The 24,497-nt window shown below is 49.5% G+C and overlaps 1 protein-coding gene across 1 annotated transcript in view; it reads left to right on the top strand.

The window, feature by feature from the left end:
* Window positions 1-7,024: 7,024 nt before the first annotated feature.
* sema6bb (sema domain, transmembrane domain (TM), and cytoplasmic domain, (semaphorin) 6Bb) overlaps window positions 7,025-24,497 on the top strand; it is a 127,723-nt gene continuing 110,250 nt past the window's right edge. Inside the window, exon 1 of the mRNA XM_062515598.1 lies at window positions 7,025-7,683. The gene's annotated coding sequence lies outside the window, so the exon portion shown is untranslated. The remainder of the gene's footprint in view (window positions 7,684-24,497) is intronic.

The following is a 24,497-nucleotide window of genomic DNA, read 5'->3' as shown; positions in this document are numbered from 1 at the left end:
AGGAATTGGTTAAAATTACCATTACCATTTAGTATTTTTGCTAAAATAATTGATTTTTTTTTTGTTCATTCCAGAACAGATGAACTCGAGATACATTTTAAAATGATGTTTTGATTTGTTGAGATGAAGGATTTTTTTAATATTCCCTCTTAGTTATGATGATGATTATGCTCATCACTGTTGTAGAGTTTGCAGTGGTAGTAACACAGTAGTTGGTTTTAACTTCATATATTCATCATCAGCAGTGTTATGTGAGGGGGAAAATCAAAGCTTGCGATGCTTAGATCAAGAGATGAAACCATTCTATTAAAAGGGACCCTAACTTTTATCATTGAATGTTTCATTTCCTTTTCATTGGGTTTCATTATGGCTCTCCATTTTCAATATAAGCATGTGTCATTAGGACTGTCATTATTTCTTCCCATCAAATCGAACTGGAGACAAGATTACTGTAATATCCTCTCCTAACTCTTTTGATGACTTCTGGGTTTTTATTCATCTACATACAAAAGGAATTGGATTAAGATTGCTACATCCGTTATAGACAATCCATTCGTGTGCACTCAGGCATACTGAGACACACATACCTTTCTCTCTCTCACTCTCTCTCTCGCTCTCTCTCACTCACACACACACATACATACACACACAGTGTTAGCCTGGTTTGAAAGCATGACTTTTGATTAGACTGGCGGTCATGTTTTTCCCTGCTGGTGTGTGTGGTTTCCATCTTTGGGGACAGTCGTCCGTCCCCCCCCCCCCCCCTCAATGTTTTTCGGGGTGTTGAGATTGACTGCTCCCCAGTGTCCTGTCTCACTTCCGTGCCCCCCCCCCCCCCTCATGACCCCCCACCCCAGATTCCCAAGGCCGGGGCCTTGTGCACGTGCCCCAGAGCCGGAGGGCAAAGTCATCTGGTTCTGCTTTGCTCTCGGTCTGCATGGTGGGACAAAACTGATTGGAGGCCAAATTGGTCTGGATGTTGAGTAATTGAAGATTAGGAGATAACATGAGAATCACTATGAGTTCTGGAAAAAGGAAAAAGGATCCCTCTCCTCTTGCCCAGGGGGCTGTGGTAGCCGAGATGGCCAGCTGAAGTTTTGCACACAGGACATAGAGAACACATTCATTGACGTCATTTGGTTCCTACCAGCCTGTTTAACAGGAGGGGGTTCAGAGTATCTGTGTCAAATAAAGTTGCATTAGCTATCAAAGCACCCCACTTATCTTCATCAAAACGGTTCACATGATCAATTCCACATGCCGAGCTATTGTGCTTTCCCGTGGCTGGATGATATAGTGTAGGCTATATCCAGAATAAGGCTGCGCTTCAGGTAGCCTAACTGTAAAATACAGCATATTAAGTAATGAAGAGTCACAGCACATCAATTGCCTGTCAAACGGCCCAGAGGTACAGATGGAGTTAGGATTAGAATGTATAGTTAATGCGCAGTGTAAGTGTTATAGCACATTGTTAGTTAGTTAATGTATTATATCAGTCCTTATTGAATGGCGTGGGTAACCTAATGTAAACAGGATGGATAATATCCAGAATGACCAAATATGAAGATACAGTAACAGCTAGTAATTACAAATAATTTCTCCATATACAGATGGTAGGAGTATGGACCTCGGTACCTCCTGTAGATGTAAAATAGGACCATTTCCAGCATTTTATTGACTCTTTCAATTTAGATCCAATACTCCAGACCCCATTTTAGAGCTAATTTTCAGTCAAGGTTGAGAAATTCTGTTATGACCTTTTAACTTCTCGCCATCTGGCTTTTGCGGTCCCCATTTCAGGCTCACATCCGAAATCACATTTCCTCCCTGCAACATCCAGTATCAGTAACACAGTGTGCTGCAACAAATCATTGCTGTGGTGTAATGTGATCTATTCCCCCCCCACCCCTCCCCAGCACCCCCCCCAGTAATATATTGTTAAAGAACATATTACTGTTGTGCAACCTTGGTTGAGCAGAGGCTGGAAATTAGGAGCTCACAAGCCCCATGTATCACCAGGAGGTAAACAGTGTGTGTGGGGAGTGGAATGACTATCAGATGTGGCGCGAACATAACTCACCTGCCACTCCTCGGCTTTCTGACACATCTGCCTCCAGTGTATCAGATGCTCCAGTTTCTTTTGATGTGCTCTTTTTGTCCCCCCCCCCCTTCTTCTTCCTGGATGGATAGATGAGCGTATCAATAGTCACCCACCCTTTTTTTGATGTGGGCGCTGAGGTTAGGCGTGGGGTCTTGTTTTACACTGAAAAGGAATTTAACTTTGATGCATTGACAGGAGACTCTTTTATTTGTCAAACCACCTCATCACAAAATGTCGGAGGTATTACGTTAAGATGAGTGCGGAGGAAAGAAAACCTATAACAATTACATGCTTCAGAGGATTTTAGAAGGCAATGATAAAAAAAAAATCTTCAGGAAATGTGAAATCATCAGGATTCAGTTTCTGAGGTTAAAGCTCATTGACATCTTGTCCTTGGTTCTATGTGAATTACCCCCTCGTTAATTCTTAGAAGTTGGCCTGAATTCAATCCTATTTAATTAAACATTAGGACTGCAAGCAGTCTACATTTGCTCACAGTGACCCTTCTCACACGACGGAGGGGATGAAAATGCTTCTTGAGTGAACGCTTTGTGAACTTTCCATCGTCCTTTGTGATGGAATGCGAATGCTCTGTTTGCTTTTATCCACATTCCATAACAATCTTCGGAATGCTCCCTCTTTTTTTGGACACTGTCCAGTTTTCTCAAAAACAGACAGACACACACACGCCCTCCCATCCTCCAAACCACTGCCACATACACAATGTCTTTATTTAGCGCTCATGGTCTGTCTGCACAAACAAACCAGCCACAAAGAGTGGTTTATCGTGTCTCTGCTTCTATCATATAATTTAATAATGACACAATCATGTGCTCTCTGTCAGGGCTAGCAGTGAAACCAGCCGTATGTTGTGAACATATGTAGCACGTTAGAGAAAAACTGATTGACTTCAACCAATGGGTGGACACCACTTCACAGCACTCTCCAGTGACCCTGAACACGCACACACACACACACACACACACACACACACACACACAGACACACTCACAGACACACAAACACACAAACTCTGAATCCAGGGGTCTGTGCTATTGTTCACTCCTATATGAATGGCTCACAAGGGGAGAGAGAGGCAGCCAACAGGTCAATGCCAGCGGCGTAGGAATGCCAGGGGCCTTGAGGAGGAAGCAGCCTCTGAAATATTCATTGGCACTCTTTAGTGTGACTGTATTGAGAATGACAGTGCCGGGCCAATAGCTCCTCTGGAGTATATCCAAACAGAGCGCCTTCATGTGAGGCACGACCGAGTAGTGGTGGATGGAGGGAGAGAGAGCGAGAGAGAGACAGAGGAGAACCAGGACACGACTCCCACTCTGTTCTCCCTCTTCTCCTGTTCATCTCTCTCTTGCCCCAATCTCTTCCTCCCTCTCGCTCTCTCTCGCTCTCTCGCTCTCTTCTTCCCTTCCTTGTCCTTTCCTGCTCCTATGAATCTCTCGGCCAATGCTTCTCCTCTGTTCCTCCCTTGTCTTTCGCTCTTGTTCTCACTCTTTCCTCTTTCCAGCTCTCCGTCTCTCTTTTCTCCCCTTCTCTTTCTCATTCTCTCTCTCTCTCTCTTTCCCTTTCTCTCCTTCCCATCTCCACACCAGACTGCACACTCACATGGCCTGATTGATGGCAGCCATGACAATGGCTCCTCTCACTGCAATAACACGGTCATCCACAGACTGGCCCCAACTAGTGGACTCTTATCAGCACTGGATGTCTACCAAGCACAGGCAGTCAGTAATTGCATTTCCATCCAGAAAGGCTTGACTCGACAGGCAGTGGAGAGACTGCGGCTTTTTATCATAACACACAGATTTTGATACTTGTTGATTTCACTGTTCTTCTCCCTCTCATGCACATGCGTGGCATGCAGTTATGCTTCACAGTTTGCACACGGTGCACGAGCCAAGGTTGCGCAAAACCAAGTTCACCGTAAACAGCGAGCACCTGTGTTCGACATCCCGCTTGTTGATGTTCCTGAGGGAGGCTAATTGGTTTCATGTTTGGCACGGCAACACGCGAGACGGAGGAATGGCGCCGTGCCAGCCAGGACAAGACACGAGATTGACGCCAGTACTAATTGGCTAAATTCAATAACTCTGTGCGCATAACAGACGGCTGTGTTGAAGACGTCCAGGAATAGATAGTCTGTGTCATGGTACACCTACTGTCCCCGGATTGGATGGTCGTTATCAGGGGACACCATCATATCTCATAGGAAATGGAAACCTTACTGGTGGGCTCGTGACGGCATGTAATCCAATTTAATGTGATCACATGCGGCCGATGCCGCTGGCTGAACAATATGTCAGTACAGGAGGAAGGCTCGTGTTTCCTTTGTCTCAGAGCTGGAGCCACAATGGCGAGCGCTCACCCTCCTCCGCCGGCCACACCTTGTCCGGTCGCACAGGTCCACACACCGCCATCAGCACAGGGGCAGAGGCGACTGAGAGACCTCTGCATGGAGACACTACCTGAATTCTTCCTGAGCAATCAGATTCGCCCTATCTCCAGGAGAGCTTGACTGCAGTGCCCCACCCTATACCCCAGTCACGCCGAGGGGTTTAGAAAAGAGAAATGTTCTCCATCAAAGGTCACGCTTTCTGCTAAGCTCTTTCTCTTCGCTTTGCTCCGCACTGCGATCCCGCACCTCTTCATCGAGCGCAGGTTTCTTGCAGCTCCGATGGCAATGCTCAAAGATGACGTGGGATGAAAGGCTGCGAGAACAAAAGCAGCGTGCTCCTGTTTTTCTAGCTCTTTATTTATTTAATGTCAGTTACCAGTGCTCCCCCCTACACACACACACACACACACACACACACACACACACACACACACACACACACTCTGGTATAGACACACTTGTTGGCGCAGACTCATAGACACACAGATAGACAGATGCACACACACACACAAGCATAGACACAGGCATAGACACATACTTGTGGGCGCGGATTCATAGACACACACATACACACACACACACACACTCGCACACTCACACACACACACACACACACACACACACACACACACACCCACACACACACACACACCACATCAGTGTCATCCTCCATCTCTCCCTTGCCACCACTCCACTTCAGATCAAAGGGAGATTTTTCCATACTGAATAAGGCTCAGAGTTTTCTTGCTCCAATTTTAATCCTGTACACAACGGTCTTGTTTCCTGCCTGTTCCAGGGAAGGGGGCGGCTGTGTCTCAGTCTTCTTCTTTAAGGGAAGTCAATTATACCTAATCACTTTGTGAGTTAATTGAGTGAAAAATTGGATTCATGTGCTTTTTTGGAACCTTTATTTTTGACTCAATGCATCGCCGCTTTGTCATCGACAGGAGACAGCTTTGCACAAACATTTCCACAATCCACTGTTTTTTTTACACAATAGCTTATTAGGCACAAGCTGTGGTTGTTCACAAAAATGGAATTCTTTTTCTGGAGGTGTGTGTGTGTGTGTGTGTGTGTGAGAGAGAGAGAGAGAGAGAGAGAGAGAGAGAGAGAGAGAGAGAGAGAGAGAGAGAGAGAGAGAGAGAGAGAGAGAGAGAGAGAGAGAGAGAGAGAGAGAGAGAGAGAGAGTGTGTGTGTGTGTGTGTGTGTGTGTGTGTGTGTGTAAGAGAGAGAGAGAGAGAGAGAGAGAGAGAGAGAGAGAGAGTGTGTGTGTGTGTGTGTGTGTGTGTGTGTGTGTGTAACTAAGTGAGTGAGTGTGACTGTGTATTGGAATGAGCCTGGGAAGAGATGAGGATGGGTAGAATGGGATTAACTGGATAGCCTGGGATTAGGTCTGTGACAGGCCGTGCTCTCAGGCCCAGGGAGCAGAGAGCTTTGGGCTGTAATTAACATGACCAGCACTCTCTCAGGTGTTCGCCCCGGGCCCCGTACAGCTTCAATGGCTCTCACCATGGGCTACTACACTGAGCATTGTCCCCTGGTCTGGGTGCAGTCATCTGTTGTATTATGTACCCCTCCTTTCAACACAGCACCGGCGAACCACAAAGTGCTCTGAGCGCCGTGGTTGCGATTGTTATTATGTGCTTGTTTGTCTGTCTGTCTGGTGAGATGAGTTGTGTTCTCAGTGTGCAAGAAAGCGTCAGATGACCTGAAAGGGAGAGGTCCGGGTATGTTGACCCCGGAGACGTCTAGTTTGCGTGTTTATCTCTGAGGGGTGAGCCACTGGGACAGCAAATATGCCCTTTAACAAGGTCAGGCAGAGAGTGTGAGAGTGTGCCATATGAAACTTTCTGTATGACCGCCTTTGCACAAGGGAGGCAGTGGCTATTTGAAATTTGACCTCAGGACATTTGCACCACACACATGTTACATTTGGATATGCTTGGTTTAAGCTGTGCTCACAACTCTTCTAATTCTCTTCTCTTCTCTTCTCTTCTCTTCTCTTGAAAGACACCTCAAACTGTTGGAATGTATTATTACAACGATATGTTCATAGTAATTAACTGTGTGGTCAAAACATAATTACAATTTCCAAGTAAATATAAGATTAACACGTCTAACACGCTTTATAGTTACTGATTTATTACCAATACATGTCTCATTTAAATAATTAAGTAATTAATTAAATTAATAAAAGTTATTAATGACGAATTAATCCCGTTCCAGTCGCCGCTTGATTCTGCTTCAGGTTTTGGCATTGACTCCTATTTTTTGGATCACTGTGGGTGACAGGGAGCCCAGTGCAGCTGGGGATGTAGCCTATTACACCGCTGGTCCAGCGCTAAACTGAAACAGTGATCCTCCTACCTTTAGCAAGGCGCTTCAGGCTTCGCTAAAGAATAAAGAAAATATCATATATCTGCCACTGAATGGGGGGATCCTTTCAAGTGGAATTCCGAGGCTGAACCAAATTGGTTTGGAGGCGCATACCAAACAGATGAACAGCCTTTTTCTTTCAATGAGAGCCGGAGTGAAAAAACGCAGCAATGACATTCGATTGGCAAACGCGGCAGCCGTGCGCAGCTACAAGGAGCACAGAATAACTATTGTGGGGATTGGTGATTGAAAACGCAACTGTTTGCGAGCAACCAGGCAAGGAGACAGATGTAATTTTCATATGGTACAGATGGTTCAGTGCCACGGGGCGCTGTATGGATTGTTTGTGCTACCAGTCGTTCAACATCAGCCACAGCCACCAGCGATTCCAAATTACTTAGGAATTTTGGACGGCTGTCTGAGAAGGATATCGGCGCAGAACTACGCCGGAGTGCCATGTGTTTAGAAGCGGCATAGAAGAGCTTTGTGGTCTGTTTTCCACCGTGGACAGGTGCTGTTGTGTGTGTTAGGGGGTAGTTGGGATACAGACACACAACCCGCGAGACAGTTGTCTTAAGGATGTCACGCCGGCGTATGGGAACAGTTCTGGACAGAGACAGGTGCGACTGAAAGGAGTAGTTTACTGACGGCTTTAATATCACAGTTGAAGAGAGCCGCGAACACACTACCTTTCATCAACCAGTCTGGATTTTAGTCCAGGAGAAGCGGGACTGTAAGGAGTCGTGAATTCAAAGACCCCGCACCCGGCGCACCATTTACGCGACAGTTACTGGTAAGTGTGCGGGAATATCTACCGATTTACTCCGGTCGAAGGTGTAGGTGGTTCACCATGAATCTTTTTTTTTTTTTTTTTTGACTGCGTAATGAATCTGCTACGATGCAAAATGTATCGGAAATTTGAATAACCTTCAGTTTTGTAGTGTGTTAATTTGTATAGGCTTACATTAATACATTTCCAATTATTTGACTTGATTGATCACCTCGTGAATTGTATTCATTGTTATTTGCCGTTTTCAGTTGCTCCTATACACAGCATCCAGATTTGGTTATAACGGCATTATCCACTGCAATGTTGTGACACTGCTGTAAGTCTAACATGTGTCTCACAAATCTTTGACAAAATATTGCCGTGCTCATTTAACAGGGCTGATTGAACCACGTGAGAATATTTTGTTTTCATCCCCTGCTGTTTAGTGAACAGGTGATTGACGATTGGCGAGGTTACCCGTTATATCATGCATTGCTTTTTGGTTTTTGAGTGCAATTTTAAAACCTCATGAACAATATTCGCCCAGGCGAAATACTGTTCAATTCTTACATAAGTATGAAAACGAAACAGACCATTTATATATCACATTTTCTTTGTTTCTGGGACATTTCGTTTGTTGGTAGGCTATGGTAGAAAGCGTAGGCTGATTTTGCAAGTGAAAGCTTCAATTACACAAGAGCCTTGACTGTGAGATGAGGTGGCATCTGAGCCGTGATTGAATCTCATCTGAAAACGTGTAGGTGGATCATGAACCATGAATAACCACGGCTCTGGTTTACCTTCAGTTTATGCTACGATGGAAAACAGTGCCAGTACTAACAAATCATGAGCTCTGTCTCTGTGTCTCTCTCTCTCTCTCTCTCTCTCTCTCTCTCTCTCTCTCTCTCTCTCTCTCTCTCTCTCTCTCTCTCTATCTCTGTGTGTGTGTGTGTGTGTGTGTGTGTAAAGGGGTTGTCCCCTCACTAGTGCTGCACCCTACACACTCCTGTTTTTTCTTGCACCAGCTGCCGAACTCACAGCAGGCTCCAATGCAGCCTGCACACTGGCCTGTGGTCACTGTTACTTGTCTTTCTATCCCTCTCCTTTCTTTCTATATTTCTAAATGTGGAGACAGATAAACGGTTTGCTCTTGGATCTGTGGGGGGAAAACACACACACACACACACACACACACACACACACACACACACACAGAAGTTTCTTGGTTTCCGAGCTTGGAGTTTTTGTTGTGGTCCCCTGTTTCAAATTCAAATTGCCATTGAGCTGCCTTTTGTTGGCCTCTGAGGTTTGTGGACTGGAAAGGGAGAAAAAGTAAGTGAAGTCCCCAAGGGTCAGAGCATTCCAATAAAGGCGCAGAGAGAGAGAGAGAGAGAGAGAGAGAGAGAGAGAGAGAGAGAGAGAGAACTGGGCCGTGGAGACAGTCCTCCTCGGTGGGTGCAGGCTGAAAGATAGCTCGGGCTGAGGGAAGAGGGCAGCTCCCTCCCCTCCCCTCCCTCTCATATGTCAGTTAGGCTGAAAAGGAGAAGGAGCCCTTTAACTGTGCACTGACAAGCCGTTTCCTGCGCTCCGCGAGTCCTGAAGCGCAGGTCTGTGTGCGAGAGCGTGTTCGGTGGGCCGGCCGCTGCCGCGGTGCTGTTGTGGACTGGGTAGAGCAGGGGAGCGGCAGGAGGGTGGAGCGGTGCGGAGCGGTGCGGAGAGGAGAGGAGTGGTGCGGAGAGGAAAGGAGAAGCCGTGGCCCCGTTTGGGCTGCGTCTCATCGTTCGTCTCGATTTGCGAGCGCGGTGCATGGAGCCAATGCCTGGAGCCTGTGATTCATGGTCCGTGCTGCTCTTGCATGAGAAGGGAGTTCCTTCCCTCCCTCCCTCCCTCCCTCCCTCCCTGGATGTGTTCTCACAGCTAGTGTTCCTCACAGTCTCCACGTACACACACACACACACACACACACATATACAGACACACACACACACTCACATATATACAGACACGCACACGCACACACACACACACACACACACACGCACACACACACACACAGTCACATGCACATGCACACACGCACTCACGCACATAGTCACACTCACACTCACATGCACACACACACACACACACACACACACACACACACACACACCTACACACACATATGCACGCATACTTTGATAATGCAAGGAATTTCCTCTTGGAACAAATTAGTTTGGAGGTGCAGAGGAAACTCCTTGACGCCAGATAAGATTTTTGGGGAGGGGATGATTTAAACACGCCGGCTCTCTCTCTCCGTGCAATTTCCTCCCGCGGCTGGAGAGGTTAAGTGGCACGGCGGAGGCTATCGGTGGCTGGCGGCCTGGATCCGCGCGCCTTTGTTCGCCACTGAGAGGGTTTCAACACCCCGCAGCTGCCGGCCTGGTTTCCACCCGCGCGTCACAGGCCAACGCACTGCTTAGTGGAGCTGTGCTAATCCCCTCGCAAGCCCGGCACTTTTGGAGTTACGGGTTAGGAAGTTGCTTAGTTAGGAGCGATGTAAGTGTAACGTTCCCTCAACTCTCGCAGCCAACACAGGAACCCTGCTGATTTTCATTGTAAATGTTGACTGTTTCCAAATAAATAGAAGGATTTGTTAGCGCTTCAGTCTGTGTGTTTGTTTGTGCGTGTGTGTGTGTATGTATATGTGTGTGTGTATGTATTTGTGTGTTGTGTGTGTGTGTGTGTGTGTGTGTGTGTGTGTGTGTGAGAGAGTTTTGTGTGTGTATGTATGTGTGTGTCAGTGTTGTTCCGTATGTTCACACATGTGTGCCTCCGTGTGCGTTAGCAGTGTAGTGTTCCGTGCTGGATTTACTGAATGGCCGCCCTGTTACTACGACGCAACCCCCCGTCACCCCGACAGCCGTGCGACAAACCCCACAGTGCAAGTGTGCTGCCTGCTGTGCCAGAAGAACAGGTGCCCTCCCCTGCACGGGGGCCTCTGTCGCCTCCCTGGCACTTGCGTCACCTGCGGGAGAGGAGGCGGGCTGGAGGCCGCCAGCCCCCAGGAGCCGCAGAAGTCCTTTTTTGTCCACGTCCCGCTGCGCTCCTTGTGAGGAGGACCTCGCTGGTTGGCCTTGTGCGCAGAGCCTGGAGCTGCCCCTGGGGCCAAAGCTAACCTGTAGCTCGGGGGCTTTCCCCTCCCCCCCTCCTCTCCTCTCTCTCTCTCTCTCTCTCTCTCTTTTCTCTCTCTCTCTCTCGCTTGCTCCCCCTCTGTCCATTTCTCTGCGTCAGTGTCTTGATGTCAAGCCCTCCCAAGCTGCGAGGTCTTCGTCCCTCAAAGGCCGCTGTCAGGCAAAAAAGGACACTGCCCACTGGGACTGTGAATGGGACAAATTGACCGTAACAATGTCCCCACTTAGCATGTGGAGTTAGCAGAAAGGGAAGGTGAAAGGAGAGGCTGGAGTGGCAGGCTGGGCAGCGCTGAGCACAGACTATGGAACAGCAACAGCTCTCTTTCTTTCTCTCTCTCTCTCTCTCTCCCTCCCTCTCCCTTCCCTTTCTCTGTTTCTAAATTGCTTTCCTTCTCGCTATATATCATCCAGTCATGCTTTCTGTATTTTTCCTCTCACTTACTCTTTTGCTGTATCTCCCTGTACCACTCCTTCTTTCTCTTTATCTTTCTCCCTGTCATGCTCTCACATGTTACTTCTTTTTTTCCTCTTTCTCTTTCTGTCTCACTTTCTCTCCCTTACTCACCTACCCACTCATCTCTATTTATTTTCTTTCCTCTCTCTCTCTCTCTCTCTCTCTGCCTCTCTTCTCCTCTCATCATTCCTCTCTCTGCTCTTTACCATAAGCCTCCATACACAAGGGCTCTGGTCACATGACCCTCCCCCCAAGGTTCCGCTCCATTACTCTTCCCGCTGCTGTTTAGGTTAGCGGTCAGTCGGTTAGCCACGGGTCCATGCTAAACAGAGCAACCTCTGACCCCCGTGGCCCTCAACTCCCAGGGCCCAATCAGGCGAGGCCCTCAGGCTGGGCAGGGCAACACAAGCCCACCCACTGTAGGCCAGGCTCTGCATGGGGCAGTAGGGGATCACTGGTGCTCTCTGTAGCATGTCATGAACACCTCCCCTAGACTATCTCCACTGGAGAGAGAGAGAGAGAGAGAGAGAGAGAGAGAGAGAGAGAGAGAGAGAGAGAGAGAGAGAGAGAGAGAGAGAGAGGGACAGACAGAGAGAGAGAGAGAGAGAGAGAGAGAGAGAGAGAGAGCTTGGTTGTCATTTAACCACACTCTCCCTCTCAGCGCTGTGTGCTTCTGTTTCACATCAGCCTTTTATCTCTACATCTCATGCCTCTGCCGCTCTCCTCTCTTCCCTCGCTCTCTCGCTCTGCTTCTGTCACTCTCTCGCTCTCTCTGTTTGCCTCTCTATGTTTCCCATCAGATGCATTAACACTGAGGCTTCTGCAGAGCCCAATGAAGGAGTTCAAAGCACATCACTATATAGCTGGTAATGAGGTGTGTGGGACTGAGAACTTGTGTGGCTGTGTGTATATGTGTGTCTGTGTGTGAGTGAATATGTGTGTGTGTGTGTGTGTGTGTGTGTTTGTGTGTGTGTGTGTGTGTGTGTGTGTATGCGTGTGTGTGTGTGTGTGTGTTTGTGTGTGTGCACATGTGTGTGTGTCGTGTGAGTGCTGTGTGAGTGCTGTGCGGGTGTACGCATGTGTGCATTTTCTTCTTGTCGGGCACTCGGTGACAATTTTCGGACGTTGCTGACTTTGCAGCGCGCCGCTGTGCTCCGAGTTCTCTTCTCTTCGCGTGGCTAATGTATGCCTGCTGTACGGCTGTAGATGTGCAGCTAGCATGGCGCGGCGCGGCACAGCGCAGCGCGGGCCCCTATACGCGGCCACCAGGGCTGAGTTATATAAGCGCCCACTAAAGGAGGCTATCAATGAGCAGCGAGTGCTGAAGGAAGCGTTTCTGTGGGGATCAGCGCTGCATTATTTTTGACATGTTTAGAAGCGGAGGCGAGGGGGGGGGATCGGTCGAGCGGGAGTGGAGGAAAGGGCCACATTCCCTGGTGAATGCGGGAGCACGGCTTTGGCCCGGGAAGCCCAGGGAATATTGTGGGAAGCGAGCGAGGCGGCTGAAAAGGCGGCGGACGTGACAAGAGCAGGGCCGCCGGTTTTGGCTTCCTCGACATGAATAAACAGCCGGAGTGTGAGCGGAATGTTTTTCACGGCCTGTTTGTCACTGAGGCCCCCACGCTCCATACAGCTCTCACTCTTTCGCCCCTCGCTTTCTTTCTCTCCCTCGCTCTCTCGGCCTTCATCTCGCTCTCTTTCTCCCTCGCTCTTCCAATCTCTTTATCTGTCTCCATCCCTTTCTCTCTCTTGTCCGCCGCAACGCTGCATCCTGAAGACGCCAGTCCCACCAACACCTCTCGTTAATGAGGGTGAGAGGTGTGTGTGTGTGTGTGTGGGGGGGGGGGGGGTAACGAGGGGGCCCCCAGCGAGCAGGACATGTCACTGCCATGTGAATGGAGGAGGGACAGTCCAGTGTGTTGTCTTTCACACGTACTCCCCTCTTTTCTTCTCCTCCTCTCTCACATCTCTCTCCCTCGTTTTTTTTTAATACCTCAGACCGAGCGGCTCCTCTGCTGCGGGCCTTTGGCTGCCCTCGGGGTGCTGATGGGCCTTTGGTCATTGTCTGTCGGGGAGGAAGGAAGTGTGAGACATTGTCGTGAGGGACAGAGGGATAAAGAGAGAAAGAGAGAGATGTCAAGAGAGAGAAAGAGAGGGAGAGAGAGATAAAGAGAGAGGGATGTGGGATATAGAGAGAGAGCGATATTAACAGAGAGAAAGAGAGAGAGAGATATCAAGAGAGAAAGAGAGGGGGATAAAAAATAAAGAGGGGGATGTGGGATAGAGAAAGAAAGAGAGGGAGAGAGATATAAAGAGAGAGGGATGTGGGATAGAGAGAGAGAGAGGAGGAGGAGAGAAGGCTAGCCCCAGAGGCACAGAGAGCAGCTTCACATGTCTGGCCTGGGCAGATTCATTTAAGACTCCCCTCTGGGAGCGCACACAGTATGAGCCTCGTTTGCCCACTTTTTCATTTCCTCTCTCCCCCTCTCTTTTTTTACTCTAAACCTTGCCTTTTTATTTCCCTCTCTCTCTCCCTCTCTCTCTCCCTTTCCCTCTCTCTCTTACTCTCTTTCTTTCTTTCTCTTTCTCTCCCTCGCTTACCTTTTATCGCTCTCTTTGTCTCTCCTCTCCGTTGCGTTGTCAGTTCTCTGGTGGAGCTTTGATAGCTCTCTCCCAGATCTCTTTAGTTAGTCATCCTCCTGTTGCAGAGCCATTTTTGGCACGCTGGAACCCTAATATGGTCTCTCAATTTGCAAGAGGAATCTGTGTTGACAGAATTAAAAATGATAGTCCACACATGGGCCAATCCCGACTCCTATCTCCTACAGTAACATTATTCTCATACATTAACATTCCTGGTAGATTTGTGGGGTTTATTTTTCTTAACAAATTCTTCCTTGCTCGGCTATTGTCCGCACGGTTAGAGGATCTGTTAATGTATTGGTCTGTTTTTCTAGTGTTGCTTGCGCCCCCTGTCCCCCTGCTTTGAGCTCAGGGGTAATTAACAGCTTAGTGCATCCTGTAACCCAAGGGAGTTTGTCATGCATGAGAGAGGGTATAGAGAGAGAAAGGAGAGAGGGAGAGAGAGAGGGTGAAGGAGAGAGAAAGAAATAGAGTTAGAGGGAGAGAAATAAAGAGAGAGAGAGGGAGAGAAAGAGAGAGGGATAGAGAGAGGGAGAAGGAGAGAGAAAGAAATAGTGGGAGAGGGAGAGAGATAAAGAGAGAGAGAGCGAGAGATGAAAAGCGGGCTCCGGTGAGGCCGAGGCAGCGGAGAGAGAAAGGGGAAGATGAGTAGAGGAGGGGCAGAGTGCATTGTGGGTGATTTGAGGCAGTGAGGTAATGCTCCAGTCGCTGGAGAGCTGGAGGTGGAGGTGTTGGAGAGCCAGAGAGCCAGAGGGGGAGCTGACGTCAAGAGGAGCCCAAAAGGCCTCTCCCCCGGGGTGGGGACAAGAGTCTTTGGAGACGGCTCGCCTTGATGAAGAGGGCCCTTGAACACACTAAATCAACTGGTGCTCCAAAGCAGCAATTAATGTATGGACTCTCTCTCTCTCTCTCCCTCTCTGCGCTTTCTCTCGGCCTCTTTCACTGGCGCTCTCTCTTCCCCTCTTTTCCCCTGTGAAGTGGAGGAATATCAAAGAGCCTCAGAGCGTTTCCAGCTTTCTCTCTTCCCCCCCCACTCTCCTCTCCCACACCATTTTGTGCCTCTGTGAAGTGGAATAAATAACAACCAGGCCGTGTATGTAGACCAGAGATGGAGAGTGATATCTTTCATGTGCTGTAGAGAAGCGGAACAAGGTCTTAGAGAGGCCATCGCGGGTACAACCAGCAGGCCTAGTGTCAGCCAGACTTGGGCCTGACCTGGGCCTGATCTGAGGCTGAAGATCTAATCTGCATCCCCAGTGACACTGCACATCGCACAGTGACTTTAAAGAGCAATCTCTAATCTAATTTTATTCAATTAGCCAGATCCTGGTTAGGCCAGAGGCCAACATCTTGTTACAGATTGCTGCTATCTGGGATGTATTATGCATGCTAGTGATGTAGCCGAAATGTACACTTTAACCTCAGTTCACATGTGGCCATGTTGCTTAAGCAATGCAAATAAAGATTGATCGTTTCCTGCAAATCGCCTGCAAACGCTTTGGGGAGGAAGTCGCTCTCGTAATGCAAAGTGACAACGCATTAATAGATTTACCATATCGAGTTCACCTGGACAGCAGTTGGCTTCTGTCATCGATTTTTAATGAAAGAAGAGGATGGGGTGGACACGTCCAGCTCTTTGTGTTTCTCTGCACTCCCCCCCCCCCCCCCCCCACCCGCCCATCTGCATTCAGCGCTGGGTCATTTGGATTTGCATGTAAATGTCCCCCCCCCCCCCCTCCACCTCCCGGTCGGACTGCTGGTGGAGGAATCAAAATGGGCTCCTGTCGGCGCGGCTTAGAGAGGGAGCCGTTGACAGGCGCTGACGCTCGGCGGCGCCGCTTTGTTGTAATGGGGGTTGAAGGGGAATGCGAGACGTTTGGTGGTCGGAATGGAGCTGGGGTTCTCTCTCTCTTTCTCTCTCTCTGTCTCTGTCTCTGTCTCTCTCTCTCTCTCTCATTCCATCTCTCCTTTGCTCCCCTCTCTCTTTCTCTCTCATTCTCTTTCTCCTCCCTCGCTCTCCTCTCTCCCTCACTCTCTCCATCGCATTCTCCCTCTCTCTTTCCCCTCCCTCTCTCTCTCTCTTCCTCACTCCCTCCGTCTCACTCCGTCTCTGCCCCCTTTGAATATTCATGCACGTGCTCTGCTGCCATTGCATTTTGATTTGTTTTCCTGAAAACATCACAACTGGTTTGCACCTCTGCTGGTTGACCTCACACTTATCATCCAGGAGCTGTCCCACAGGCACGCAGGCAGGCAAGAGGCCAGGCGAGAGGCCAGGCAGGCGGGGAGGGGTGGGTGGGTTGGGGAAGGTGGACCTGTCTGCTTGAGATTCCACCACTGCTGTGGGACTGGAGTCGGGCCGTGCTGGGGCTGGACGAGAGGGATGGTGGTGGTGGTGGTGGTGGTGGTGGTGGAGGAGGAGGCATGGCTCACAAATCACACGGCCGGGCCTTTGAAGCCGCGCTGGAGGCCCGTGGCCTAACGTAGCGTGGCCAGGCCGTGTCATCAGCATGCTAAATCCTCCGGATGTTTCTCCTGCACAGGCCTGCCTCGACTCGGAGAGCACGAGCAAGAGAGAGAGAGAGGCAGTGAGACATGGAGAGAGAGAGAGAAGGAGGGAGGGAGAGAGAGAGAGAGATAGAGGGAGAGGCAGAAAGAGAAAAGGAGGTAGAGAAACGAAGGGAGAGAGAGAGAGAAACGGCGAGAGAGGGAGAGGAAGAGGAAAAGAGATGGAGAGAGAGAGAGAGTAGAGAGTGAGAGTGTGATCGGGAGAGACAGGAGGGAAGAGAAAGATGGACAGAGAGAGGAGAGCGAGAGATAGATAGAGAGAGCAGGTCAGATGTGAGAATGCGAGTCTTTCTTGGAAGGTGCAGTTTAATGACCTCCATTCTCCGAGCGCTCCGGGTGTCTCCCCCTTGCCGTAGCACATTAGTCCCGAGCATGACCTGAATTCTCGCCAAAAAGTCGACGCTTTGATCTCCAGCACAGAGAGAAGAGTTGCCGATTGTTTGCAGCCAGTCCTGACTCCGTCAGATGGGTATTGCTCAGGGAGGAGGCTACGGCATGCAATTTGGCATTTCAAAAGTGAGGCACACGGCCATCTACAAATCTACTGAGAGCGGCCTGACATCAAGAACATATTATTAATTCCATACAGTCTGGTGTCTCTACAGGTGGTGCTTGTGGTGGAGTGTGTGTTGGGCTACGGGTGGTGGTGGTGGTGGTGGTGGTGGGTGGGTGGGTGCTGGAGAGATGGCTGTGTGTACTAATGACCCATGTCCAGAATGGAATTCATAATATCCCTCTGCCTAATCTAGCAGAGTTAGAGTTTGTTTTGTTTCCTCAGGAGATTCTCTGCAAGTCTATCTTTATATGCGTCTGTAAGAAAAGGGAGTGTGTGTTTAGTCTAGTTTGTGTGTGTGTGTGTGGAGGAGTGTGTGTTTACACTCTGGCTTTGCCAAGTGTCTTTGTGATGGGGTTAAGGACGGGTGGGGTCTGAGGGGTCGCTGTTTCAAGGCCTCTGGGTTCTTTGGGCCAGTGCCGCCTGGTCATGTGACCCGTCACGCTGGTCTTTCCCCCCTGAAGCAGCGCCAGTGTCGCACCCCTGTCCTCCTCCAACTCCCCTGCTGTTTACTCTGTCCTCCAAAGCTAACCTTTAAACAATTACCTTCTTCTTGCTCCATTTAAATGGCACGTCTTTCCCGCTCTCTATTTCACTCTCTCTCTTTCTCTCTCCCTCTCTCCCTCTCTCTCTCTCCCTCTCTCTCTCTCTGTTTTATTTCAATCCTAGCCTGTTCCGTCCTCAGTCCATCGCAGTAGCCAAGGAAACTTGATCTCACAGTCTAAACTACAGAAATAATCAAGTGAAGGACGAGGCCTCGGAGAGAGAGAGAGAGGGAGAGAGTGCAGTCTGTGGCTTGTCAGGCCCCAGCAACATTTTCCTTGAAAAGTGAAGGGTGGAATAACAGCAAGCAGCACTGACAGATTTTTTCCGTGTCAGTGTGTGCTCACGTTAGCGCGGCGAGGGTCCGCACGGGGCCGTGTGGGTGGGGGGGGTTGTGGGGAGGGGGGGAAACGATTTTGTGGAAACTCTGAGCAAATTGGCTCAGGGTAGAAACGTCCAGATGATTGTAAAAATATGTTGTTGTGGTAAACATTCATCAGACTGTTCCCTACAGCAGGCCCATGCTAGGAGAGTAATTGTGTTTTTACAGTTTACTTTATTGATGAATCTCAGCTCTCTATCACAGTATTTAATTGTGTTGCTTTAGGCTTGTGCACATAGTTTAGACAACGCAGGGGACCGCTGCTCCTGCCAGACTTTAAAGATGGCGCTTATTTTTTCCTCCTAATCATTTTTTATAGCTCTTGGAAAGGGGTGCTCCGTGCTAACTGGTGTATTTTTTTGTTAGGGGTAGCAGGGTTTTTTTGGTCAATTATTCCCCCCCTCTTTGTCTCTGGTCGTGGCTGTTTCACCCGGCCGAGCGGCTTCGCTGGGCTGTCGTCAGCACCATTAATGGCCACAACAAAGTGGCTTTGAAGCGGCGCGGCTCGGCGACCCTAATAGAGGGACAGCTCGGGGCAGCACTGGCCGCTCCTTAGTTCACATGTCTGTCCTCTTTCATATGATAAGACTCTCAGGACAGCTGGGCCAATTACTCTCATTCCTCCCTGCTATTCCTCCTCCCTCCCTCTGACTTTCCCTTTTTCTCCCCCCCTCCCTTTTTCTTTCCTTCCCCTCTCTTTTTTTGTCTCTCTCTTTCCTGCATTTTCTCCTCCCTTTTTGCCTTTCTGTCTCATTATTCTATCCCCCCCTCTCTCTCTCTCTAAAGTCAAAGTCTCTCTCTCTCTTTGTCTTTTGCTCTCTCTGTTTGCTGTTCCTCAGAGACGGGTGACCTGAGTCAAGTGAGGCCAGCCTCACTGTACACGCCGCATGTTTAGTCCTCTAATAACAAATTGTAAACTGTATGAGATTGCATGAAAGCTGCATTTGTCAGGATTTGTCAAGCGTCTGACAAGGAGCCCAAACAAGCGCTACTGGACTGAAAAATGTGCGCCATGCTGACGATGCTACACACACACACGGCTCCCTTGCAGCCTTCAGACGGTTTTGTTTGTATTCGAGGCCTTGTTTGTATTCGAGGGAATGAGCTTAATCTCTACTCCTTTCCTCCTCTCTATTTTTTATACACAACTATTGACGGATGGCAGACCCTTCAAACTCAGACTTTTCTTTCACTCCGATTCAGCACACATATTTTTCATCCAATTTTTCTGTCTGGTCAAATAGCAACAAACAGCTGCAGCTCCGACTATGCGCAGACTATTTTTGGGCCAGGCCTCTTTTTTTTTTTTTTGTTGTTGATGTGTCTTGGCTGCTTTTAGTGACCTCGCCGTGCCTGTCTGAGTCTTCTTCAAGGGTGGCGGAGGGGAGGGGAGGGGAGGAGGGGTGGGAGGTGAGAAGGAGGGCAGAGGGGTGGCTGTGTGCTGCTCAGCCCTGCCCTGCCATCCTCTGCGGGTGTTTGGGAGAGCTGGGGGGGTGGTGGTGGTGGGGATTGGGGGGGGGGGGGGGGGGGGGGTGCACCTCAATCTCATTTAAAGCCGGAGGCCCTGCGTCCGCCTCTGCTGCAGCAGCAGCGACAGGAGACAAGAGACAGGAGAGGTGTCCAGGAGATTTGCCTGGCAGATTTGAATCGCTGCCCACAGAGAGCGAGGGAGAGAGGTGGAGAGAGGGAGGGAGGGAGGGAGAGAGGGAGTGGGAGGAATGAGAGAGTGAATGAGGGACTGCAAGTGAGAAAGAGAACGAGAGGGAGAGAGAGAGGGAGGAATACAGAAAGCAAGTGAGAGAGTGAAGGAGAGAGACAGAATGTGAGGGAGAGAGAGCAGGAGTGGAAGACGAGGGAGTCAGAGAGTCAAAGCGCAAGAGTGAGGGAGAGAGAGAGGGAATGAGCAAGTGAGAGATTGATAGAGAGAGAGAGAGAGAGGGAGAGAGCAGCGAAAGAAAAGGCCATGCAAATCCCGGCGCTGGCAGCTGTGTAGAGCCCTTCATTAATATAATAAGCCTCCTCCATTATTCCTCCAAGGCCCCAGCCTCACACTGCGTCTGTCCGGCTCCAAGCCTCCTCTAATGGCCGCCGCGCTCCACGCCTCTCCTGCTGCCGCTGTCATGCATTCACTTATTTATATATTTGTCACTTAGCCTTTGTCACACATGCACTGAGTGGAAAAGTGGAAAAGCTGATTACCGGCGCCCGCAATCTATTCTGTTTACGTATTTCTCTTTGTTTCATCCCATTCTTTTTTTTGGTTTTTCATTCTCTGGCCGCGGGCTAAGTGTGTGTGTGTGTGTGTGCGTGCGTGCGTGCGTGTGTGTGTGTGTGTGTGTGCGTGTGTGTGTTTGTGTGTGTGTGTGTGTGTGTGTGTGTGTGTGTGTGTGTGTGTGTGTGTGTGTGTGTGTGTGTGTGTGTGTGTGTGTGTGCGTGTACGAGGCATTGTTTCGTGCTTGCCTCCCTGACTGCTGAGAGCCGGGAAGTAATTGCTGGTGTGATGGGGCTCAGTAGAAGAGTGTGTTGGGGCTTAAGGAGTCTTTGTGACTTGTTTTTGTCTGTATATTTTGCTGCTGCTGCAGCTGGTGTTGTTGTTGTTGTTGTTGTTGTTGTTGTTTTCACCTTTCCCGTTTGCATTTGGAGTCAACATCAGAGCTCTTTGTCTCGACTTAACTCGCTGGAGGTGATTCTGCTTTGGATAATCTTTTTATTTCTCACTTTCTCACCTCAAATGGAGGTTTCAAATTCATCTTTGATCGTCTTATTTCTGGGGATACCTTTGGGGTGCTAACACTAAGATAAAAAGAGACAGTGTGTGTGTATATATGTGTATGTGTATGTGTGTGCGTGCGTGCCTGCATGCCTGTGTGCCTTTGCGCCTGTGTATGTATGTGTGTGTGTGTATCTATCTGTGTGTATATCAGTCTCAGGAGCCCTAGTCTGCCTCATCTGTCTCTCAGCCTTCCTCCACGATGTGTTTAATTATGCTGTGTGTGTTAATGACTCACGCCCCTCTCTCTCCACGAGCCAGACTCTCCCCAGACCAGCCAGCCCCCCCACCCTCCATCCCACCTCCTCTCGGCGGGTGCTTGATGTCGGCCGCTACCTGTTCCCCGCATGGGCGTGGCACTGCTGCCTTTCATCCTCACTGAGCTGCTCTGGGCTTTTTTCTGATTAGCTAGCTGTTTGGCTAAGTTTACTGAGGCGGAAATCAGTGGGGGGAAGAATTCAAGCTGATTAGCAGCTGGGATAACAGATCTGGGGGTTTGGCTGGTGTTAGCTAGCTGGATGCCTAAGTTTACTGGGACAGAATTCAATGGGGAGAGAAACCAGCCTGATTAGCGGGAAGATTAGCTGGCTATTCGGAGGACAGTACTGGCAATCTGGCTGGTTAGCTAGCTTGTCAGTCGGCTAACTTCACAATGGGTGACACTGGCGGGCTGCTTAGCTAGTTTCATGGCTAACTCACCGTTGCCTGGCTGCCGAGGTGTATTGATGGGGCTCTGAAGGGGAAGCCTGGCTCCTTTGCTTGGGTCTGATAGGCGTAGCATGGCCCCCCGCTGACAGCCTGTGTAGGTTATTATCTCGCCACTGAGACCCCCTGACCCAGTTTATCCCAGTCTGTGTTAACATCAACCAGCCAAGGCAGGGAAGAAGAGGGCTGGTGGGGTTGGGTGGGTCCTGGCGGGGAGTGGGTCGGGGAGCATAGTCATTGGCAGGCATTTCTGTTGGAGGTTCTGCATCAGCAGCTAGAGCCCCAAATGGCTCACAATACAGATGTCAGCAAACTGAAGTAGGAGTATCTGTTTAAAAATACAGAGTCGTGAGTGAAGCATTATGAGTGTGATTTGGCAGATATCCGGACCATGAGAGAGTTATGGCTGTAAGCAAATGTTGAAGCAGGAGTGTCTCTCTCTCTTGCACACACAAAAATACTTTTTCCCTTAGTTCTTTCTCTCTCTTTGCTGGCCTTTCATGTCTTGCACGGCCTCTCTCTCTCTCTCTCTCTCTCTCTCTCTCTCCCTCTTGCTGTGCACTTGGTTGGTGGGCTATTCACATTCATTCTCAGCTGAAGTCCTGAGAGAGCTGGTGAGTCTCTAGTGGCGCCTGGTCTTGGAATGGTCCGGGTTTATAAACACACTCCTCTCCTCTCTCTTCTCCCTCTCCTCTTCTCTCCTCTCTCTCCTCTTTCATCTCTCCTCTTCACTCACTCCTCTTCTCCTCTTCTCTCATCTCCTCTCCTCTCCTCTCTTCTCTCTTCTGCTCTGCTCTCCTCTTCTCTCTTTTCCCCACTGCTCCTTTTCTCTCCCCTCACCACCTCTCCTTTCCTCCCCTCTTGCAGCCTTCCCTTGGGGCGGTGATTAACATTAAGCTCATATCGAAAGTGTCAGAAGGCTTTTACCAGCCAACATCTTTCCTCCTCTGGCCCTGTCTGAATGGGCGCTTCAGCTTCCCTCGGCCTCGCCAATGTCAGCTGTCGCAGCGTTGTTGGCACAAAGCTGAAGCTGTGTTTTCTGTTCTCCTGTGATTTGGGTATGTGTGTGTGTACATTATTATTAATGTAGAGACTTGCCTGTGAGCCAGGCGGCCTTCAGAGAACCCCCCCCCCCACTCCTCCTCCTCCTCCTCCCCCAGAGATCCGGCCGTCGTCTCCGACTTGGAGTAATTCTCCTGCATAGCATTACCATACTCATTAGTGTGAGTGATTAGCCACGCAGATAGGAGGCCGCGCAGACCGGAGATGGTAGCCCACACACCTGCCTGCCTGCCTGTCTGCCTGCCCGCCGGCCAAGCGGTCTGGAAAATGAGAGTCCCTCCCTGGCCTGGCCGTTACATCACCTGCCCCCACCCCCCATTCTCCACCCCCTGCTGATTTCTGCCAGAGTGGAATAGTTCATGTTCCGTCATGGGGAGACTACTGCTACTACACTTAAATAGTCATGGAGCGTAAAGACACAGTCCAGAGAGGAGAAACATGCCATAGGCTTAATTCAGAGACATGGGGAGCAGTTTGGGTGAATGAATGTGGACTTAATGAGTCTTTCGAAATACAGTACTACCGAAAGAGAGTATATATCTTCTCCAGTGGAGTATCCAGAGCTCATTGCTTGTTTGCTTTTATCAGCTGCGGTTGTGCTCAGACTGTGCTAATATTTGCATAATTGCACCGCATACTTATCTTACCCCCTCAGTTATCTTAGTAGCAGCAACCTTGAAACGCAACCTCATAAAACACAAATGAGGAAAATATTTTCACCTGCTCTGACGCTGTGTTTTTGCGCATCCGTCTGAAGAGATGCCGTCGGAAAACAAAAGAGATAAAAATCATAACGGCGCTTAACACTTGAACACTTGAAATAAACAGTTTTATGCTAATTAGCCTCTGCAAAGGCAGCTGTGTGTTTGACTAATTGCAGGCAGTCGGGATGAAGAGAACGAGACGACTGGCTGTCTGAGTTCTCCGCTGGCTGTGCGGCAGACGCTAAGTGGGATGATGGGTATTTTGTTACCAGGCGAACACTCTCAAATAGGCGCGTTATTTCAGGAGCGGCTTTCGTTGATTCGCCTCAAAATAGCACTCGGAAATCGGTCTGGGCCCCCGTCCACGACTACCATGTGTGTTTTTTTAAGGGTATTTTTTAATAGACACGACTTAATATAGAGCAAAACATGACCTTGGCTGCCCATTACTAAAGAAGCTTAATATAGTGGATGGAAGGGGGAGGGGGTGGCGGTGGGGAGAGGGGGGTCTTCTGTGGCTGTTGAAAGAGTGTTGCCGCTCCAGTCCCCTTAATGTAACAGCAGGTGCTAGAGTGTGAAATATAGTCAAGCTCTTTGACTGTCCCTTAATAGAGCCCTTCTCCTATTTGACCAGGCCTTAATGGAGAGAGCGGCCGCTCGTCCAGACTCGATGCCCTGCGGCGAGGCCTATATGGGTTTCCCGAGTAGCGTCCGGCGGCGCGGCGCAACCGGAGAAGCCCTTTCACACCAGGCCGCTGATTACAGCCAATTACATACATGGTGTCGACACGATGAGCCACGCTGCGCTGCACATCAATAGGCCACAGCTCGCGGGGTCAATATCTGTGAGTGGGAGAGAAATAAAGGGGCACGACGATGGCTCGCGATCTCTTGTTCGGTGCGCACTGATTCGGAAAAGACGAGGGGAGTGTAAGAGTAAGTGAGTAAGAGCGCTGTGGGTTCTCAGAGTTCCTTACACCGGAGCTGGGGTAAACATGGAGGGTGTCCAGTTCAGTGTGTGTGCGTGTGTGTGTGTTTGTGTGTGTGTGTGTGTGTGTGTGAGAGAGAGAGAGTGTGTTTTCTTTTTATGAGGTGGCTGTATGTCAGTGTAGCTAGTACTATGTGTACTGTGTGAGTGTGTGTGTGTGTGTGTGTGTGTGTGAGAGAGAGAGAGAGACAGAGAGAGAGAGAGAGAGTACACTCTGTGTGTGTGTGTGTGTGTGTGTGTGTGTGTGTGTGTGCTTGTGTGAGAGAGTCCAAGCACACACCAGAGTTCTCGTC

This window comes from Sardina pilchardus, chromosome 15 (genome assembly GCF_963854185.1).
Source record: "Sardina pilchardus chromosome 15, fSarPil1.1, whole genome shotgun sequence".
NCBI lineage: Eukaryota > Metazoa > Chordata > Actinopteri > Clupeiformes > Clupeidae > Sardina > Sardina pilchardus.
The sequence above is the reverse complement of the archived record's forward strand: the minus strand, read 5'-3'. Positions and strand labels throughout refer to the sequence as shown.